Below are 22159 nucleotides of genomic sequence, written 5' to 3'. Positions count from 1 at the left end.
CCGCTCAGAGACCCAGGTCATCGCATGCATCTCTGCTTGTTTAGCCGACATCTCTCAGTGGATGTCTGCTCATTACCTCAAGTTCAACCTTGACAAGACTGAACTGCTTTTCCTGCTGCTTCAACCCGCTGCTGCAGATACACGCTTTACAACATCAGGAGGATGCGACCCCAGCTGACCCAGAAAGCCACGCAGGTTCTGGTCCAGGCTCTCGTCACCTCACGCCTAGACTACTGCAACTCCCTCCTGGCTGGTCTACCTGCATGTGCCATCCGACCTCTGCAGCTCATCCAGAATGCAGCGAATCGTCTGGTCTTCAACCTTCCTAAATTCTCCCACACCACGCCGCTCCTCCGCTCCCTCCACTGGCTTCCGGTAACTGCTAGAATCCACTTCAAGACACTGGTACTTGCGTACCATGCTGCGAATGGATCTGGCCCTTCCTACATCCAGGACATGGTTAAACTGTACACCCCAGCACGTGCACTCCGCTCTGCATCAACCAAATGACTCACTGCACCCGCACTGCGAGGGGGACCCAAGTTCCCATCAGCAGAAACACGTGGGTTTGCTATCCTGGCTCCAAAATGGTGGAATGAGCTCCCCATTGACATCAGGACAGCAGAAAGCTTACACACCTTCCGGCGCAGACTGAAAGCTCATCTCTTTCGACTCCACTTAGAGCGATAGAACTATTAACAAAGCACTTATATACTAATAAAGGGCTGGCTTATCTAAAGCCAGTTGAGTAGCACTTGAAATGTTTGGCTCTATGAAACCTGATGTACTTTATGATTCTGTTTTCTTCAAGTTTGTATTTTGTTGGTCGAACGCACTTATTGTAAGTCGCTTTGGATAAGAGCGTCAGCTAAATGCAATGTGATGTAATGTAATGTGCAGGGTTGGGAGGGTTACTTTAAAAATCAATTTTTTTACAATCACTAGTTACCTGTAAAAAGAAAATGAAATCAGTGAGCTAATCTGTGAATAGATGTAATAGTGATTAATAATAATTCATTTATTTTATATAGGCGCCTTTCAAGGCTCTCAAGGTCGCCGTACAAACACATTAAAAACAAGATACACAATACATAACACCAGCATAAGAGACATAAACAAGACAATGCAGTTTATAACAAATCAAATAACCAAATAAATAAAAACAGAGGATGTGTGATGGATAACGATCAGGGTGGATATGCGAGTGTGAAGAGATATGTTTTGAGGCGTGATTTGAAAATGGGGAGAGAGTCAGTGTTGCGGATGTCAGGTGGGAGGGAGTTCCAGAGGCGGCGTGCAGAGTGGCTGAAGGCTCTAGACCCCATGGTGGTTAAACGTAAGGGGGGTGCAGTGAGGCTGAGGGAAGCAGAAGATCTGTGTGTGCGGAAGGGTGTGTTGATGTGCAGGAGGTCGGAGAGGTACAGAGCAGTGAGGGTATGGATGGCCTTAAAGGCGAGGAGCAGAATCTTAAAAACGATACAGGATTTGACGGGGAGCCAGGGAAGCTGCTGAAGAACAGGAGAGATGTGGTTAATGGAGGGGGTTCTGGTGATGATGCGGGGGCGGCAGAGTTCTGAACCAGTTGAAGTCTGTGGATGGATTTGAGAGGGAGACCAAAGAGAAGGGAGTTGCAGTAGTACTTTTTTATGTAACTGTACGGGATATAGTTACCTTTTTTAATCCCGATTAGTTTAACCTGTAATAATCATAGACTCCACTCATTATGTATTGCATTACTGACTTCCTTTACAAGTAGTTCGGAGCTGTGTGCTACAACAGTCTGAGGGGTCAGGAAATATTTTACACCCACTGGGACGGAGAGGATGAGAAGGAGATCCACAGCTGCCCTCAGTGCAGGCAGAGCTTCACACCGAGGCCTGTCCTGCTGAAAAACACCATGTTAGCAGCTTTAGTGGAGGAGCTGAAGAAGACTGGACTCCAAGCTGCTCCTGCTGATCTCTGCTATGCTGGAGCTGAAGATGTGGCCTGTGATGTCTGCACTGGGAGGAAACTGAGAGCCTGTAAGTCCTGCCTCGTGTGTCTGGCCTCTTATTGTGAGAAACACCTCCAGGGTCATTATGACGTAGCTCCATTAAAGAAACACAAGCTGGTGGAGCCCTCCAAGAAGCTCCAGGAGAACATCTGCTCTCGTCATGATGAGGTTATGAAGATGTTCTGCCGCACTGATCAGCAGAGTATCTGTTATCTCTGCTCTGTGGACGAACACAAAGGCCACGACACGGTGTCAGCTGCAGCAGAGAGGACTGAGAGGCAGAGAGAGCTGGAGGGGAGTCGACTCAACATCCAGCAGAGAATCCAGGACGGAGAGAAGGAGGTGAAGCGGCTTCAGCGGGAGGTGGAGGCCGTCAATGGCTCTGCTGACAAAGCAGTGGAGGACAGTGAGAAGACGTTCACTGAGCTGATCCGTCTCATGGAGAAGAGAAGCTCTGATGTGAAGCAGCAGGTCAGATCCCAGCAGGAGAGAGAAGTGAGTTGAGTCAGAGAGCTCCAGGAGAAGCTGGAGCAGGAGATCTCTGAGCTGAAGAGGAGAGACGCTGAGCTGAAGCTGCTGTCTCACACAGAGGACCACAACCAGTTTCTGCTCAGCTACCCCTCCTCACTGCCAGCCCTCAGTGAAGCTACACACTCCTCCAGCACCAACATCCGTCCTCTGAGCTACTTTGAGGACGTGACGGCGGCCCTGTCAGCAGTCAGAGACAAACTACAGGATGTCCTGAGAGAGGAATGGACAAACGTCTCACCGCCTGAAGTGGATGTTTTACTGTCAGCAGCAGAGCCCGCCTCCAGAGCTGGGTTCTTCAGATACTCACAGGAGATCACACTGGATCCAAACACAGCAGACACACAGCTGTTATTATCTGAGGGAGGCAGAAAAGCAACACGCATGGAACCACAGTCTTATTCTAGACACCCAGACAGATTCACTTATTGGCCTCAGGTCCTGAGTAGAGAGAGTCTGACTGGACGTTGTTACTGGGAGGTGGAGTGGAGAGGGGGAGACGTTCATGTAGCAGTCGCATACAAGAATATCAGCAGAGCAGGGAAGGAATGTTTCTTTGGGCTCAATGACAAATCTTGGTCCTTAACTTGTAACCAAAACAGATATTCATTTCGTCACAACAGTATCCACACTCCCGTCTCAGGTCCTCCGTCCTCCAGAGTAGGAGTGTACCTGGATCACAGAGCAGGTGTTCTGTCCTTCTACAGCGTCTCTGAAACCATGACTCTCCTCCACAGAGTCCAGACCACATTCATTCGGCCGCTACATGCTGGAGTTTTTCTTCATGGTAATGGAGCCACAGCTGAGTTTTGTAAACTGAAATAGCCTGAAGTCATTTGAGGAACTCTTCTACTTCTTAAACTCATTGTGTCCATCATTGTTGCTGAGAGCCGAATGTTCATGTCTTCACTGCACAGAGATCAGCTGTCAATCAAACATGATGGGATGTGCTTTAACGTCTTCTCACGAGTTGTTCTGTAGATGCTGGAGTTTCTTCAGGCGGCGCTCCTTCCTGTGTCTGTGTAGCCGTGGAGGCTGTCACTGCTCAGGAGGGTTGCTGTTCACCTCAACTCATATTTCTCTGCATGAAAACTGTAAACTTTGCTCTAAATATGTGTTGAATATTTCTACTGATGCATTTATATTTAGTTATTTCTCTTTAATGCCTGAGTCTTAGGAGAGAAAGCAGCAGAGCTTCTTTCATTGTAGATATTTTATTCTCACAAAATATACATTTATAATGACGTGTATTTTCACAGACTAAATGTTATTGTTGTTTCCAAAACCGACTACCAAATGAGGTACTTTGATGTTTATAAAATGTATTTTATCAAACAATTTCCATATAAAATGATATTAATCATTAAGATAATAATCAATAAGTAAATAAGGTATTTTATTTGAAATAGCTCAGATGTTGGTCAACAAATTGATTGTGTGAGGGAAAAATACCTTTATTATAACATGTATTATTTTTGCAGACAAACTGTTGTTGTTGTTGTTGTTGTTGTTGCCTGATCAATGTACACATTAAGTGTTATGATGTTTTATTAAACTTTAAGTGAATCATTTCTTATTCTGTTTTATTAGCTGAGATTCTGGTTAAACACATTGATTGTGTGGATGAAGTCAATCTGATCTTGTAATCATTGAACAGACTTTACTGATGCGATGCTTGATCTAAAATGGAGGTTTAATTAATAAATATGTTTAAATGAAAGGTTGTTTTGTTCTTCGTTTTATGTTATCATACAAAGCTGATGGAGAAAATGTGAAACTGATCTGAGAATAGAACTGAGGCAGTAACTAAGGCAAGGCAAGGCAAGGCAAGGCAAGGCAAGTTTATTTATATAGCACCTTTCAACACAAGGCAATTCAAAGTGCTTTACAAAAAACGAAAGACATTCAGAAAATGGCATTTAAAATCAGTCATTAAAAAGAAAAGATAATAAAATAAACATTAAAAGAAAAAATACATGGATAAAAGTTACAGTGCAGTCTAAGATATGAATAGTTCAATTACAAGCAGTGACAAAAAGAAAAGTCTTCAGCCTGGATTTAAAAGTAGTCAGAGTCGCAGCGGACCTGCAGGTTTCTGGGAGTTTGTTCCAGATGTTTGGAGCATAATAACTGAACGCTGCTTCTCCAGGTTTAGTTCTGACTCTGGGGACAGAAAGCTGACCAGTCCCTGAAGACCTGAGAGATCTGGATGGTTCATAATTTAGCAGGAGGTCAGAAATGTATTTTGGGCCTAAACCATTCAGTGCTTTATAAACCAGCAGCAGTATTTTGAAATCTATTCTTTGACACCCAGGAAGCCAGTGTGAAGACTTCAGAACAGGAGTGATGTGATCCACTTTCTTAGTGTTAGTGAGGACTCGAGCAGCGCGTTCTGAATCAGCTGCACCTTTCTATTAGATTTTTTTGTGAGACCTGTGAAGACACCATTGCAGTAGTCCAGTCTACTGAAGATAAAAGCATGGACAAGTTTTTCCAAATCCTGCTGTGACATTAGTCTTTTAATCCTAGATATGTTCTTTAGGTGATAGTAGGCTGATTTAGTAACTGTTTTAATGTGACTGTTGAAACTCAGGTCAGAGTCCATGACTACACCTAGATTTCTGGCTTTATCTGTTGTTTTGAACATTGCAGACTGAAGCTCTGCGCTAACTTTTAAACGTTCTGCCTTGGCTCCAAAAACCATTACCTCAGTTTTATCTTTGTTTAATTGGAGAAAGTTCTGACACATCCAGTCATTGATTTGTTCAATGCACTTACTCAGTGTTTGAATTGGAGCATAGTCTCCTGGTGAAATTGTTACGTAAATGTGTGCGTCATCTGCATAGCTATGGTAACTTATGTTGTTGTTCTTCATTATCTGAGCCAGTGGTAGCATGTAGATGTTAAAGAGAAGAGGCCCCAAGATGGAGCCTTGAGGTACCCCACATGTCATATTTGTCAACTCAGATGTGTATTTACCTATAGAAACAAAGTTGTTTCTGTCCTTTAAGTAGGATTCAAACCAATTTAGAGCTGTTTCCGAAAGTCCCACCCAGTTTTCCAGTCGGTCTAGTAATATGCTGTGGTCAACAGTGTCAAACGCAGCACTGAGATCTAATAATACTAACACTGAAGTTCTGCCACTGTCTGTGTTTAAGTGGATGTCATTAAAGACCTTTACAAGAGCAGTCTCAGTGCTGTGGTTTGGACGAAAGCCTGACTGGAACACATCGAAACAACTATTTAAATGCAAGAAAATACTCAACTGTTGAAAAACAACTTTTTCAATGATTTTACCTAGAATGGGGGGTTTGATATGGGGTTTGATATATTCATTACTGAAGCATCTCTAGATTATTCTTTTTTAAGAGCGGTTTAATGACTGCAGTTTTCAGGGCCTGTGGAAAAATACCTGAGTGAAGAGATTTGTTTACTATATGAAGTAGATCTGAGGCCATGCAAGGAAAAACATCTTTGAAAAATCCTGTTGGAATAATATCAAGGCAGCAGGAGGAGGACTTCAGAAGTTGAATAATGTCCTCTAGGTTTTTATCATTAATCTGATGGAATTGTGTCATGGTGTTTGAATTGATATTAGGTGGACACAGAGACAAAACATTTGCTGTACCTGATGCAGAGGCACTGACTGCGTGTCTGATTTTCTGAATGTTGTCAGTGAAAAAGGGCAAAATCATTGCACGCCCTGGTGGATAGAAATTCAGAGGCTCCTGACACTGGGGGGTTTGTTAGTCTGTCGACGGTAGCAAACAAGGCACGTGCGTTGTTTTTGGTAATGATGTCAGAGAAGAACGATTGTCGTGCGTTTTTCAATTCCAAATTATAAAGGCCAAGTCTCTCTTTATAGATTTCAAAGTGAACCTGGAGATTGGTTTTTCGCCACCTGCGTTCAGCTTTTCGACATTCTCTTTTTTCTCTTTTCACGGTCATGGCCTTTCTCCATGGAGATATGTTCTTCCCAGTCACTTGCTTTACCTTAGTTGGAGCAATGGCATCTATAACATTTTTAATTTTTGAATTAAAATGATCTACTAGCTCATTTACTGAGGTGTTAGCAGGGGCAAGTGTGGTAGAAAAATTCTGAATAAACATTTCCCTAGTATTTTCAGTTAAATATCGCTTTGTGGTTACCTCTTTTTGAACATTTTTGTGAACAGAAATAGAGCTCTCAAAGAAAACACAGGAATGGTCAGAGAGCGCAACATCAGTCACCACAACCTTAGAGATATTCAGACCCTTTGAGATAATTAAGTCCAGAGTGTGCCCCTTATTGTGCGTGGGCTCCGTCACATGCTGAGTCAGTCCATAGCTATCAAGAACACAAAACAGTTCTTTAGCCCCTCTGTCCTGGGGGTTGTCAACATGGATGTTAAAATCACCAACAATGACTAGACGGTCAAAGTCAATACACACTATAGACAGCAGTTCAGTAAAGTCATCAAAAAAGCTTGCACAGTATTTGGGTGGTCTACAGATATTTAGGAACAGAGCTCGAGAGGAGCATTTCAGCTGAAGGGCCACATATTCAAAAGAATCAAAGTTCCCATACGATGTCTTCCTGCATTGAAGGGAATCATTGAACAGAATAGCAACTCCACCCCCTTTCTTATGCATTCTTTCCCGACTCATAAAACTAAAGTTGGGAGGGGTTGATTCGATAAGAACAGCTGCACTGTTATTTTGTTCAATCCAAGTTTCCGTTAAAAACATAAAATCAAGATTGTGCTCAGTGATAAAATCATTGATTAAAAATGTAACTGAAACATCTCAGAGACATTTTCTATCACTTGTTGCTTTTTACAACTAAGATGGTGTTTGAGCACTGAGACAATAAAGAGGATTGATCACAGAGGCTTGAAAACTGTAACAATAGTCTGAATTAGACTGAAAACTCATCTCTTTCGACTCCACTTCGAGCGATAGAATGACTAACAAAGAACTGCTAACAGAGCACTTATATACTAATAAAGGACTGGCTTATCTAAAGCCAGTTGAGTAGCACTTGAAATAATTGGTTCTATGAAACCTGATGTACTTATATGATTCTGTTTTCCTCAAGGTTGTGTCTTCCTGGTCGAATGTACTTATTGTAAGTCGCTTTGGATAAAAGCCTCAGCTAAATGCAATGTAATGTAATTAATTTGGTCAAGTTTAGTTGTGAAGACATTTTTGTTGAACCAGACACACACGAGGAAACAGATATTGAGTAGTTCTGGTCTTGAGGTCATTTTATTGATGTTGGGTCAGAGTTCATGTCGCCAGTAGGTTGCTGATACGGGAATAGTCTTCCACCTTCTTAAAGTGTTGCTAAGGAAATAGTTGGCTTACGTTGCAGAGCATGCTGTAAAAAATATCTGCACCACCCTTCAAAACAACATAAGATAAGATTTTCTTTAGAAGCACTCACATATGGAAAACATAATTACTCCCATGGATGTTATTAAAAGAAAAACAATGCGTGCTTGTGTTCGATCCACAAACATTTTGTTTTATTGTGTACCTGCCCAAGGACTGCCGTTGGCCATTAGCCATATATCGGCTGTAAACATTATGTGACTAATTCAATCTTTACCATCTGCTGTTTTAGTTTTCTGTATTTCCTCTTGACCCAGCACTACTCGGCAGTCAGCACTAAAAGCGTGTTTATATTTTCTTCTCAGGACTTATACTTAATTTATTCCTGCAGATGTTCATAGGAAAGCACATGTTGGATGGCATTAAAGCTGCTCTCTAACTAAAAAGGCCTCTGCTTTACTGCGTCTCTCTCTTACCGTGCACTCTGCCCAGCACCAGCGACTTCATGCCGTTGAATTCTCCGTCTGATGTCAGGTTGAAGTCTTCTCTGGGGTTCTGGTCGATCTGAAAATGAAAATAATTAAAATCCACTTTTACACAGAGGGTTAAAATAATGAAAAGACCTTCATGATGATGTAAAAGATGATCACTTCATTTTTTCACTTCAATACTTGATTGTTAATTGCATGAGATGGGCCGTCTTGTGTGTGGACACCAGGAAGAATGGATTCTCATAAAACATATTATAATAATTCATTATTTGAAACCAGATATCACAGATAGCTAATATTAGAATTGTGTTGAATCATCTAGAAAATGGCAATAACGGGTATGGGGAGTGGTTGCAGTACTTTTCTTCTGATATTGAAAAGATAAGCCTCAGGTCTCAACTTTTCTTAGCTTTAAATTGATATGATTTATTTTAGTTTATCTCAGTTTCCCGCATATGGAGCGTTTCCCCTTTTGTTGTCCGAACAGAGTGCGACTAACAGGACGTGCACTGGCCTCTGTGATAGCGGTATGAAAACAGAAGACACGGTGCATTGGTAGCCCCGAGTGCTTTAGACTTCAGTGAGTCGTTTTTCAACGGGACGGGAGAGGATATGATAACGTCCACTCGGGAGAACAATATGGAGACTGTTGGCCCTCAGGACACCACACTCTGAAACTGCTAGGTTCTCCTGATGTCCTCGTTGCAAACGATACACCTTTTATTTCATCTCGGGGTAATTATATAGACGTCCATGCTGCTGAAGTTAACCTCATATATCAAGTCAGGCTGCTGTGAACAAGATAGGAAGTTAAGTAGATCCAGATATGATTAAGAAGCATCATATTTCATCTGCAGCTGATTTAGTGTAGTTTGTCCCTGCTGCCCTGCCGTAGCTCTGCGGTCATCACAAGGGCATTGTTATCACTAAGAGCTCTTATCTCCTTGTGTTTGTAAAATGAATTCCCTGCCACAGCTTTTATTTTGAAAAGGGAGTCTAACAGGACAAACCTTCACACCCAACACAATAAGTTCCGCTCTGTTAGTTGGAAGCAAGCTTAAATAGTTGCAGCTGTCTCTCTGTATCAACACAACAACTACATGGTGAGTACAGGTATGTGTGTGTGTGTGTGTGTGTGTGTGTGTGTGTGTGTGTGTGTGTGTGTGTGTGTGTGTGTGTTACCTGCAGAGACACAGAGGCAGTCCGTCTCCTGATGGTGACGGTGTGTAGTTGTCCATTTGCCAGACTCTTCACTTTGCTCTTCAACACCTCAGCGGCTCTGCTGCTGTCCAGCTTGTACCGTACCTCCAACTTATCTATACACACACACACACACACACACACACTCTTTTTTAAGGATGCATTTTTCACTTCCATAATGAATCTGAGCAAGGAGCATCTGAATCAATAAAGCTTCCCGTATTAAGAGGATTCGATGCTAATTCTTTATCAATAACTCATTAATTTAGGATTTAAAGAAAGCCTTGTGATATCTCTGGGCTTTAAAGATTAATAAGAAGGATAAGATGTTAGACGTCCTCCTTAAAGTATATATAATGTTAATCCCATAAAGAAGATTTCATGATTATGGCTCTCTTTTGTTTTTATAACATCGGTGTATTTACCCAGAACAGAAGGAATCCTTGTTTGGTGCATTGACTTCTCCAGGAATTTCCATGAGTGGGAAATGAAATTAAAAATAAAAGCTTTCCGGGATTTAATTTGTCTTTTCAGTTTGAGTGCATTTACCTGACGACTCCACGGTCAGCAGGAAGCCTTAACGCCACGCTGTGCATCAGCTGCTTCTCATTAACACCAGAACAAATCCATGTACAGCCAATCAGGCAGCAAAGTGCCAGCGCTGTCGGGCTCTCGTAAAAAGGAATTTAAATGAAGTGGTTTACTCCTAAAAGCCAAACTCACGACGTAATTATTTAACACCAAAGTTTGTAAAACAAATCAGCAAGTTTCCTGCCACCCATTAGCAGAAAATAACACTTTCATCCCTCCGTATGAGAGGAGGTTCAGTTTGAGACAAAGCACCAGCCGCACGGATTAAAAGGCAGACGAGTCTGAAACCAGAGAGAGGACAGATCTGACAGAGCCTGATCTGGTACAACTGCAGAGGAGGAAGAGGAGCGAGGAAGAACGAGAGGAGGAGAGGTCAGACGAGAGGAGGAGAGGTCAGACGAGAGGAGGAGAGGTCAGACGAGAGGAGAGGAGGAGAGGTCAGACGAGAGGAGAGGAGGAGAGGTCAGACGAGAGGAGGAGAGGTCAGACGAGAGGAGGAGAGGTCAGACGAGAGGAGGAGAGGTTAGACGAGAGGAGAGGAGGAGAGGTCAGACGAGAGGAGAGGAGGAGAGGTTAGACGAGAGGAGGAGAGGTCAGACGAGAGGAGGAGAGGTCAGACGAGAAGAGGAGAGGTCAGACGAGAGGAGGAGAGGTCAGACGAGAGGAGGAGAGGTCAGACGAGAGGAGGAGAGGTCAGACGAGAGGAGGAGAAGTCAGACGAGAGGAGGAGAGGTCAGACGAGAGGAGGAGAGGTCAGACGAGAGGAGAGGAGGAGAGGTCAGACGAGAGGAGGAGAAGTCAGACGAGAGGAGGAGAGGTCAGACGAGAGGAGGAGAGGTCAGACGAGAGGAGAGGAGGAGAGGTCAGACGAGAGGAGGAGAGGTTAGACGAGAGGAGGAGAGGTTAGACGAGAGGAGGAGAGGTCAGACGAGAGGAGAGGAGGAGAGGTCAGACGAGAGGAGGAGAGGTTAGACGAGAGGAGGAGAGGTTAGACGAGAGGAGGAGAGGTCAGACGAGAGGAGGAGGAGAAGTCAGGCGAGAGGAGGAGAGGTCAGACGAGAGGAGGAGAGGTCAGACGAGAGGAGGAGAAGTCAGACGAGAGGAGGAGAGGTCAGACGAGAGGAGGAGAAGTCAGACGAGAGGAGGAGAGGTCAGACGAGAGGAGGAGAAGTCAGACGAGAGGAGGAGAGGTCAGACGAGAGGAGGAGAGGTCAGACGAGAGGAGGAGAGGTCAGACGAGAGGAGGAGAAGTCAGACGAGAGGAGGAGAGGTCAGACGAGAGGAGGAGAAGTCAGACGAGAGGAGGAGAGGTTAGACGAGAGGAGGAGAGGTCAGACGAGAGAGGAGGAGATGGTCAGACGAGAGGAGGAGAAGTCAGACGAGAGGAGGAGAGGTTAGACGAGAGGAGGAGAGGTCAGACGAGAGGAGGAGAGGAAGAACGAGAGGAGGAGAGGTTAGACGAGAGGAGGAGAAGTCAGACGAGAGGAGGAGAGGTCAGACGAGAGGAGGAGAGGTCAGACGAGAGGAGGAGAGGAAGAACGAGAGGAGGAGAGGTTAGACGAGAGGAGGAGAAGTCAGACGAGAGGAGGAGAGGTCAGACGAGAGGAGGAGAAGTCAGACGAGAGGAGAGGAGGAGAGGTCAGACGAGAGGAGGAGAGGTTAGACGAGAGGAGGAGAGGTTAGACGAGAGGAGGAGAGGTCAGACGAGAGGAGGAGGAGAAGTCAGGCGAGAGGAGGAGAGGTCAGACGAGAGGAGGAGAGGTCAGACGAGAGGAGGAGAAGTCAGACGAGAGGAGGAGAGGTCAGACGAGAGGAGGAGAAGTCAGACGAGAGGAGGAGAGGTTAGACGAGAGGAGGAGAGGTCAGACGAGAGGAGGAGAGGTCAGACGAGAGGAGGAGAAGTCAGACGAGAGGAGGAGAGGTTAGACGAGAGGAGGAGAGGTCAGACGAGAGGAGGAGAGGAAGAACGAGAGGAGGAGAGGTTAGACGAGAGGAGGAGAAGTCAGACGAGAGGAGGAGAGGTCAGACGAGAGGAGGAGAGGAAGAACGAGAGGAGGAGAGGTTAGACGAGAGGAGGAGAGGTCAGACGAGAGGAGGAGAGGAAGAACGAGAGGAGGAGAGGTTAGACGAGAGGAGGAGAAGTCAGACGAGAGGAGGAGAGGTCAGACGAGAGGAGGAGAGGAAGAACGAGAGGAGGAGAGGTTAGACGAGAGGAGGAGAGGTCAGACGAGAGGAGGAGAGGTCAGACGAGAGGAGGAGAGGTCAGACGAGAGGAGGAGAGGTCAGACGAGAGATTAAAGGCTGAGAGGAGATAGGAACAGAGAGAACTCATTGAAATAAAGTTAAGGGGAAGATGAAGTGTCCGAAAGGAAAATCCGTCTCATCTGGAAAGGGAAATGAGACTTTGAAAAAGATGTAAGAGCTGAAAAGCAGGCAATCAGTAAAGATAAGCTTATGACACATAAATGATAGAGGACATTCAACCTGAAGTGAATGATCCGGAGGAGAGGAGACAAAGAAGGGAAGTGGAAAAGGCGGAAGTCACTAGTAGGAGAGGTGTTTAAGAGGCTTACAAAGAGTGACACCTAATGCAATCTGAGCTCATCTAAATGAGTTGAAGCTGCAGGAGCGAGAAGTCAAGCAGACAAGGCGCTCTGCTTTCATCTTGTGCAAAACAAGCTCCTTGACAGTGAGAGCGCCCCCTCACCGTGCTTGTTGACGAGCAGGGCCAGGTACTGGGTGTGGTAGGAGCTGACGTAGAGCAGCAGAGCCGGGCTCTGATTGGTCCTGAAGCTCAGCGAGACATTCTCTCCTCTCGGCGTCGGGTCCGAGGAGATGGAGGACGGCAGGGCGCTGCTGTTCCTGCTCAACTCGTACGGCTCCTTGAAGGTGTAGCGCAGCGACGTGCCCGACTGGAAGCTGGCCGACAACTCTGAGGAGGATGGAGAGATCGGTTTATCAGAAATGTAGAGGATTCGTAAAGGCTGATTTAGAAAGACGTATAAACAGTGTTTTGTTTTTTTAAACTGCCAAAAACATCATAGATATATATTATTCTGTTAACACGGAGAGGTCAGGAGAGAGGTATGTTTTAAAGTAACTATATGTAAAATATGAAGAACTGACAACACTGAACTTGATTTAAAGGTCACCTATCATGCAAAATCCTCTTCTTCATGTCTCTTCTACATCAACATGTGTCCCCTCTTCTCCATGTCTCTTCTACATCAACATGTGTCCCCTCTTCTTCATGTCTCTTCTACATCAACATGTGTCCCCTCTTCTTCATGTCTCTTCTACATCAACATGTGTCCCCTCTTCTCCATGTCTCTTCTACATCAACATGTGTCCCCTCTTCTTCATGTCTCTTCTACATCAACATGTGTCCCCTCTTCTTCACGTCTCTTCTACATCAACATGTGTCCCCTCTTCTTCATGTCTCTTCTTCATCAACATGTGTCCCCTCTTCTTCATGTCTCTTCTACATCAACATGTGTCCCCTCTTCTCCATGTCTCTTCTTCATCAACATGTGTCCCCTCTTCTTCATGTCTCTTCTACATCAACATGTGTCCCCTCTTCTTCATGTCTCTTCTACATCAACATGTGTCCCCTCTTCTTCATGTCTCTTCTACATCAACATGTGTCCCCTCTTCTTCATGTCTCTTCTACATCAACATGTGTCCCCTCTTCTTCATGTCTCTTCTACATCAACATGTGTCCCCTCTTCTTCATGTCTCTTCTACATCAACATGTGTCCCCTCTTCTCCATGTCTCTTCTACATCAACATGTGTCCCCTCTTCTCCATGTCTCTTCTACATCAACATGTGTCCCCTCTTCTTCATGTCTCTTCTACATCAACATGTGTCCCCTCTTCTTCATGTCTCTTCTACATCAACATGTGTCGCCTCTTCTTCATGTCTCTTCTACATCAACATGTGTCCCCTCTTCTTCATGTCTCTCCTACATCAACATGTGTCCCCTCTTCTTCATGTCTCTTCTACATCAACATGTGTCCCCTCTTCTTCATGTCTCTTCTACATCAACATGTGTCCCCTCTTCTTCATGTCTCTTCTACATCAACATGTGTCCCCTCTTCTCCATGTCTCTTCTACATCAACATGTGTCCCCTCTTCTTCATGTCTCTTCTACATCAACATGTGTCCCCTCTTCTCCATGTCTCTTCTACATCAACATGTGTCCCCTCTTCTTCATGTCTCTTCTACATCAACATGTGTCCCCTCTTCTTCATGTCTCTTCTACATCAACATGTGTCCCCTCTTCTTCATGTCTCTTCTGCATCAACATGTGTCCCCTCTTCTTCATGTCTCTTCTGCATCAACATGTGTCCCCTCTTCTTCATGTCTCTTCTACATCAACATGTGTCCCCTCTTCTCCATGTCTCTTCTACATCAACATGTGTCCCCTCTTCTTCATGTATCTTCTACATCAACATGTGTCCCCTCTTCTCCGTTTCTCGTTTACATCAACATGTGTCCCCTCTTCTTCGTGTCTCTTCTACATCAACATGTGTACCCTCTTCTCCGTGTCTCTTCTACATCAACATGTGTCCCCTCTTCTTCGTGTCTCTTCTACATCAACATGTGTCCCCTCTTCTCCTTGTCCTCTTCTACAGCAACATGTGGTCCCCTCTTCTCCGTGTCCTCTTCTTCATCACATGTGTCCACCTCTTCTTTGTGTCTCTTCTACATCAAACATGTGTCCCCTCTCGGTCTCTTCTAAATCAACATGTGTCCCCTCTCTTCCGTGTTGTATCTCTACATCAACATGTGTCCCCTCGTCTCCACGTGCTATACTCTACAGCAACATGTGTTCCCCTCGTCCTCCGTGTCTCTTCTACATAAACAGTGTCCCCCTCGTCTCCGTCGTCTCTTCTACATCAACATGTGTCCCCTCTTCTCCGTGTCTCTTCTACATCAACATGTGTCCCCTCTTCTCCGTGTCTCTTCTACATCAACATGTGTCCCCTCTTCTCCGTGTCTCTTCTACATCAACATGTGTCCCCTCTTCTCCATGTCTCTTCTACATCAACATGTGTCCCCTCTTCTCCGTGTCTCTTCTACATCAACATGTGTCCCCTCTTCTCCATGTCTCTTCTACATCAACATGTGTCCCCTCTTCTCATGTCTCTTCTACATCAACATGTGTCCCCTCTTCTCCATGTCTCTTCTACATCAACATGTGTCCCCTCTTCTCCATGTCTCTTCTACATCAACATGTGTCCCCTCTTCTTCCATGTCTCCTCTACATCAACATGTTTCCCCTCTTCTCCATGTCTCTTCTACATCAACATGTGTCCCCTCTTCTCCATGTCTCTTCTACATCAACATGTGTCCCCTCTTCTCCATGTCTCTTCTACATCAACATGTGTCCCCTCTTCTCCATGTCTCTTCTACATCAACATGTGTCCCCTCTTCTCCATGTCTCTTCTACATCAACATGTGTCCCCTCTTCTCCATGTCTCTTCTACACCAACATGTGTCCCCTCTTCTTCATGTCTCTTCTACATCAACATGTGTCCCCTCTTCTCCATGTCTCTTCTACATCAACATGTGTCCCCTCTTCTCCATGTCTCTTCTACATCAACATGTGTCCCCTCTTCTCCATGTCTCTTCTACATCAACATGTGTCCCCTCTTCTCCATGTCTCTTCTACATCAACATGTGTCCCCTCTTCTCCATGTCTCTTCTACATCAACATGTGTCCCCTCTTCTTCATGTCTCCTCTACATCAACATGTTTCCCCTCTTCTCCATGTCTCTTCTACATCAACATGTGTCCCCTCTTCTCCATGTCTCTTCTACATCAACATGTGTCCCCTCTTCTCCATGTCTCTTCTACATCAACATGTGTCCCCTCTTCTTCATGTCTCTTCTACATCAACATGTGTCCCCTCTTCTCCATGTCTCTTCTACATCAACATGTGTCCCCTCTTCTCCATGTCTCTTCTACATCAACATGTGTCCCCTCTTCTTCATGTCTCTTCTACATCAACATGTGTCCCCTCTTCTTCATGTATCTTCTACATCAACATGTGTCCCCTCTTCTCCATGTCTCTTCTACATCAACATGTGTCCCCTCTTCTCCATTTCTCTTTTACATCAACATGTGTCCCCTCTTCTTCATGTCTCTTCTACATCAACATGTGTACCCTCTTCTCCATGTCTCTTCTACATCAACATGTGTCCCCTCTTCTTCATGTCTCTTCTACATCAACATGTGTCCCCTCTTCTACATCAACATGTGTCCCCTCTGTGGAAAGAGACTCTGAAAGTTTCAGGAACAAAGATTCTCTCTCTTTTTGATCCATTTCTATAAAAACATGTCTGAAAATGAGCTGATCAGATTTTGGCCACGTTATGATGTCATAACGATGTTTTGTCTTGTGTAACCATTAGCCAATCACCAACCAAGGTAACCCCCCCCCACCTTATCACCTGAATCTCTCTCCTAGAACACCATTGGGCGCTTTCACACCGGAGCACTTTTCCCAGGAATAGTTCCGATAGTTCTCGGGATTTTGCGTTCACACCAAAAATATCTGGAACTAGAACTTAGTTCACGAGAACCTTTCAGTCCCTGCTAGAGACAGGTACTTTCCTGGGGAGGAAAAGGTTCCAATTTCTGATTGGCTGGGCGAATTGCAAAGTACGCCCCGTAAAACTCCCAAAAAGTTTTATGAAGCCGCCATTTGATTTGCTAGCATTAGCATTATTAGCATTAGCATTAGCCCAACGCACCAACGGAGAGAGACTGACTTATGGCAACACAAAATAAAACGTGGGAGCGGTGGAGTGATGAGGAGGTGTCGGCGCTTCTGGCGATTTACCCGGGACTTCGGGTGGCAGTATACGCCGTGAAGTTGTTTGCGGGCTGCCAGTAAACCCAGAGCAGAAGAAGAAGAAGTGACGTCAGCGGCTTCATTTGCCTAATCCTCCCTCAGGGACTTATTCCGGTGTGAACGCGATCTGTACTAGGACAGTTCCGGGACTAAAGAGTTCGGCGGGACTAAGTACGGCAAAGTACTTGGTGTGAAAGCGGCTATTGTGTTATTTTTAACCAAATGTCTCTCAGAGGGGCGTGGGGAGTGGCTCCTTATTTTCAGCTAAAGTAACAGACAGAGAATCAGCACTTTTGAAACAGGGCTGAAACAGAGGGGATTATGGGTAATGCTGCAATGATCTGTTTGGTGTTTCAGCCAATCAGAGACATGTTTGTACAGTATCTGAGAGCTGTAATATATTGATGAAAAACAGTCTAATAGGGGACCTTTAATTTTTCTTCTCGATGGATTTGAAAAACTGTAATCTCACCTCCAAATTGACAACATACTCCAGCCTCAGATACCCTTTACCACATTACAGACATCGGTTTGTATGACGGTGCATCTTGCTTTAACACCAACAGCGTGTGTACCAGTGCGGCAGAAGGCTCCAGTGTGCGCCGACAGGCCGCAGTCGCAGTGGAAGCCGCTGGCTCTCTCCACACAGCGGCCCTGGTTCTGGCAGAGCGAGCCGTAGCTGCTGCAGTGACCCGGGCAGCCGGGCTGGACCCCGGGGGTGATCTCCGCCCGCTCCTCCAGGTCCAGGGGGACGCCGTTCAGCTGCAGGGAGCGGATACAACCCCGGAAGCCCTTCTGCCTGGACGCTGTGCCTCCTGAGAAACACAGAAGCACACTGAATAAACATCCATCCTCCAAAACATCGAGGAGCTGTCCATCGTTTCCCCAAACATCGTGTCTGATCCCACCCACGTTCGGCTGAGAGGAGATTCAGGGTTCACACGGGCAGCCTGAAGCACTCATATGTGGAGATATCAAATGTCTAAACTGACTATGTGACTGATATCATCAGCAGTCAGTGTCATACATACAGGAATCAAAGCTAGCACTGACAAACTGAATAAAATCCATCCACCCTCCGAAACATCTATGAGCAGTCCATCATTAGACCAATCATCGTGTCTGATCCCACCCACTTTCTCCAGAAGTTCAGCTTATAGAAGATTCAGCCTGAAGCACTACAAACACTCATTCCTGCCCAAAGGGATTTCGCCTTTCCCGTAGCGTCTTGGATTTGTGTGCCTGTAAATGGTCTGGAGAGGCTAAAGTCCCAAAGGTCCCACCAGAGGGAGTTTCTCTCCCATAAGGCAGGTTTTGTAAAAGGTTTGTTTCTGGGGTGGCTATTCGAAAGTGTATTGACACACCTATGGGCTACCATTAAAAGAATAAACCTCAAAATGCGGAAACTTTAAACAGCTCTACAAAAGGATCAGGTGTAAATGTCTGCTTAGTATTCTGCACATATCCAGCCGTTAAACAGTAATCGTAAAACATCAAGTGAATCACTTATTGGAAGGTGAGATCATTTCTAAAAAGCATATATGAGGGATTTGCTGAGTAAAGATTAATGGAAAGATCAAAGAGTCCAAATGCAGAGGAACTTCACCTCCGACCAAATGAGACCTTTAAGATCAGGGAGAATTTACAATATTCAACCTCAGCTCTAACAAGACGATTGCAGCGTCTCTGCAGGAGGCCGTGCTGTGAGAGCACACTCTGTACATACAGTGTGAGACCACAGGAGAGGGAATCTGCAAGAACAATTACTGAAGTGGAGATCAGACCACGCATCAGAGGCAAAGTGTGGCTGAGAACACAAAGAACCTCGACCTGCAGGCACAGAAAGCAACGTGTCGAAAGAGAGAACTCACTGGAACTGCAGAGTTCGGAGAAGAAACTCTGGAGCAAAGATTCAACCACGTGTCCAACAGTGAGAGGCAATACAAGCAGGATATCATGCAATACAACATACATTTGATCGGGCCTTCTGCCACATATTCAGAGCCATTTCTCACATACTTTTAAAGTTGAAATCAAATTATTAAAGGGCCCATATTGTGCTAATTTCCAGAATTGTATTCGGTAGCTCTACTGGGACATGTCTCCTTGCTCTAATGTTCACAAAGCTCTTTATTCTTCTCATATGATGTTCAGGTGTATATCAGTATGTAGTGTCTCTACTTTAAAGAGTCCTCTCCTGCTGATGTTCAGGTGTATATCATCAGCATGTAGTGTCTCTACTTTAAAGAGTCCTCTCCTGCTGATGTTCAGGTGTATATCATCAGCATGTAGTGTCTCTACTTTAAAGAGTCCTCTCCTGCTGATGTTCAGGTGTATATCAGTATGTAGTGTCTCTACTTTAAAGAGTTCTCTCCTGCTGATGTTCAGGTGTATATCAGTATGTAGTGTCTCTACTTTAAAGAGTCCTCTCCTGCTGATGTTCAGGTGTATATCAGTATGTAGTGTCTCTACTTTAAAGAGTCCTCTCCTGCTGATGTTCAGGTGTATATCAGTATGTAGTGTCTCTACTTTAAAGAGTCCTCTCCTGCTGATGTTCAGGTGTATATCAGTATGTAGTGTCTCTACTTTAAAGAGTCCTCTCCTGCTGATGTTCAGGTGTATATCAGTATGTAGTGTCTCTACTTTAAAGAGTCCTCTCCTGCTGATGTTCAGGTGTATATCAGTATGTAGTGTCTCTACATGTCTCCATGCTCTAATGTTCAAAAAGCTCTTTATTTTTCTCATACTGCCTGTGCTGCAGCACCTCTTTCACCCTCTGTCTGAAACTAGAGCCCAGTCTGTTGTGATTGGTCAACAGCTTAGAGATGTCCAGACGCTTAGTGGACATCATGTACAATGTGTTGGACCTCTAGTTAGTGTGGAGGCATGTGGCACAGTGGATAGAGTCTTGGTGTTGGGATCGGGGGTCACAGGTTCAAACCCCACTGCAGTCAGCATGTCGTTGTGTCCCTAGGCAAGACACTTCTTAGTAGTTATGCAATTAGTGTGAGTGTAACATAGTGATGTCACTATGTTAAAGAAGTAAACAAAGGAGGCCAATGGATTATTTCTTAATCGCCATTCAAGCTAATGTTTTTCTATATACTAGTTGCAAGGCTATTGGGATGTCAATGTCTGTCCGAGTTACAGCTTAACAGTTTGGTCTAAACCCTCATCAGCCAGGACAGAAATAGCATTTCTCTGATGAATATTCTCAAAGTCTGAAACGCAATTTCCAACAAAATACCAACAAACGTCTTTCAGCACATTCTCACTTCCCATGTCTTTAAATGAAGATAAGTGTTTTCTGCCTCCCAGAAAACACTTATCTTCACAAACCAGCCAACACAGCACTGATAAACAGGTTATCTATTCAAACCAGGCAATACGACAACATACCTGAATTGGTGCTTGCATCGAATGCAGAAATATGTCACCAGAAACTGCAGCGCGTGGATATTATACGCTGACAAATATGAGGCCGTAAAGCAAGAAGAGGAACAGCAATCCAACCGTTTGTAAATCCATGCAAGGCACGGGTTATAAATCTAAACAATGTTATTCACCCTATAAATGTCTGCCAGGAATAATTAAGGCTCATAAATACACGGTTTAATTAATCATGGCTTAGGAATTCATGGCAAACAACAATGACTTTTAATTGTAAAAATAAGTAGACAGACATAAATCCGTGGAGGTCTTCTAATTGCACTGCATGTAATAGTTTATCTTAAATGCGCATAAGGAGTAGAAACCTACATTTTTCCTCATGAATACAGCAATGTTGTGGCTTGTGATTGCATACGAGCTGAGCCGAATGCTTATTTTTACATTTCCATGCATAAAATCAATTTTCTAGATAGCTATCTTTTACAGAAAATACATTGTATGAATCCTCAGTGTTGAATCTAAACCCCAGCTCATGTCTTTTATTAATTAGCAAAAGTTATTTTATTTTTCTTAAGGCTGTCTGTGTGTATAAGGCAAGGCAAGGCAAGTTTATTTATATAGCACTTTTCAACGCAAGGCAATTCAAAGTGCTTTACAAAAAAAAAAGAAGACATTAAGCATTAAAAAAGAAAAGCTAATAAAATAAACATTAAGGAAAAATACATGGATAAAAGTTACAGTGCAGTTTAAGATGTGAATAGTTCAATTAAAAGCAGCGACAAAAAGAAAAAGTATAAAGATAATTCATATTGCAGCTACGCCTTTCCAGCCGTACACTTCATTGCAATTGATCATTTAGTGTTGATTTGGTAGATTGCTATTGTCTCCTGTTGTTAAAGGAACCCAGTGAAGCTTTTGACCACTAGCGCTATTGTGGATGTTTTTTAAACTGTGTCCCGAGGCTTTTAGTATCTTATATACACAGGTTACGTAAACACAGTCCTGGTTTAAAGCAGATCCATTTGTCAACAGCTTTAAGCTTCGCAAATGCTTTATGAGAAAGGAAATGCATTCAACACGTGTTTAAAGCTTTGGGTGTGTTACGATACACAACGTGCTTTTTATCGGGAAACAGAGCATGCGAAATGTACTTTGTTTACAAAAAAGTAAACACAACAGGGTGGGGTTAATTGTCAAGTGTGTCTGAAAGGTTTTTAAACACGTCCCTGTGATATGAATAAGCCGGACTAACATGTCATTATCATATCTGCACTGTAGCTATCCACACATGACAATAAAAGCCTCGATCCTTGAACCTAGGTGTGTTCTGAACACATACTCGGCCCTTTAAAGCAGATTCTTATTTTGTATAAACGTTATATGAATACATGTTTGGCCCGTGTGTCTCCTCCTCACCTATGAACAGCTGGCTGTTGAGCTGCAGGTGGAGGTGTCCGTCAGCCGGAGCTTCCTGCGTGGCGACAGGAAGTCCGTCCAGCCGCAGCGACGCCTCTTTGACGTTCCTCTCGGCTCGGACTCGATGCCACCGGTTGTCGTTCAGCGGCACCATCGACTCCACGTGAACCTCCAGAGGCCCGTTACCGACGTCGAAGGAGAAAACCACACGGGTGGAGGCTGATGGAGAGGGAGAGAGGGAGAGAGAGGGGGAGAGAGGGAGAGAGAGGGAGAGAGGGAGAGAGAGGGAGCAGACATGGTGGGTTATTGATGTGTCAGTCACTGCACCTCTAACTAAATGGAATAAGTACTCAGATGTTTTACTTAAGTAAAACTGC

At 44.5% G+C, this 22159-nt stretch overlaps 2 pseudogenes; one reads left to right on the top strand and one right to left on the bottom strand.

Annotated features, from left to right (window-relative positions):
• LOC117462446 (contactin-associated protein-like 4) overlaps nt 1-22159 on the bottom strand; it is a 119285-nt pseudogene that overhangs the window by 8596 nt on the left and 88530 nt on the right.
• Nucleotides 1437-3640, top strand: LOC117463016 (tripartite motif-containing protein 16-like; annotated as a pseudogene).

Source organism: Pseudochaenichthys georgianus, chromosome 17, assembly GCF_902827115.2.
Source record: "Pseudochaenichthys georgianus chromosome 17, fPseGeo1.2, whole genome shotgun sequence".
NCBI classification, from domain to species: Eukaryota; Metazoa; Chordata; class Actinopteri; order Perciformes; family Channichthyidae; genus Pseudochaenichthys; species Pseudochaenichthys georgianus.
This window is presented reverse-complemented; position numbering and strand designations above follow the sequence as displayed.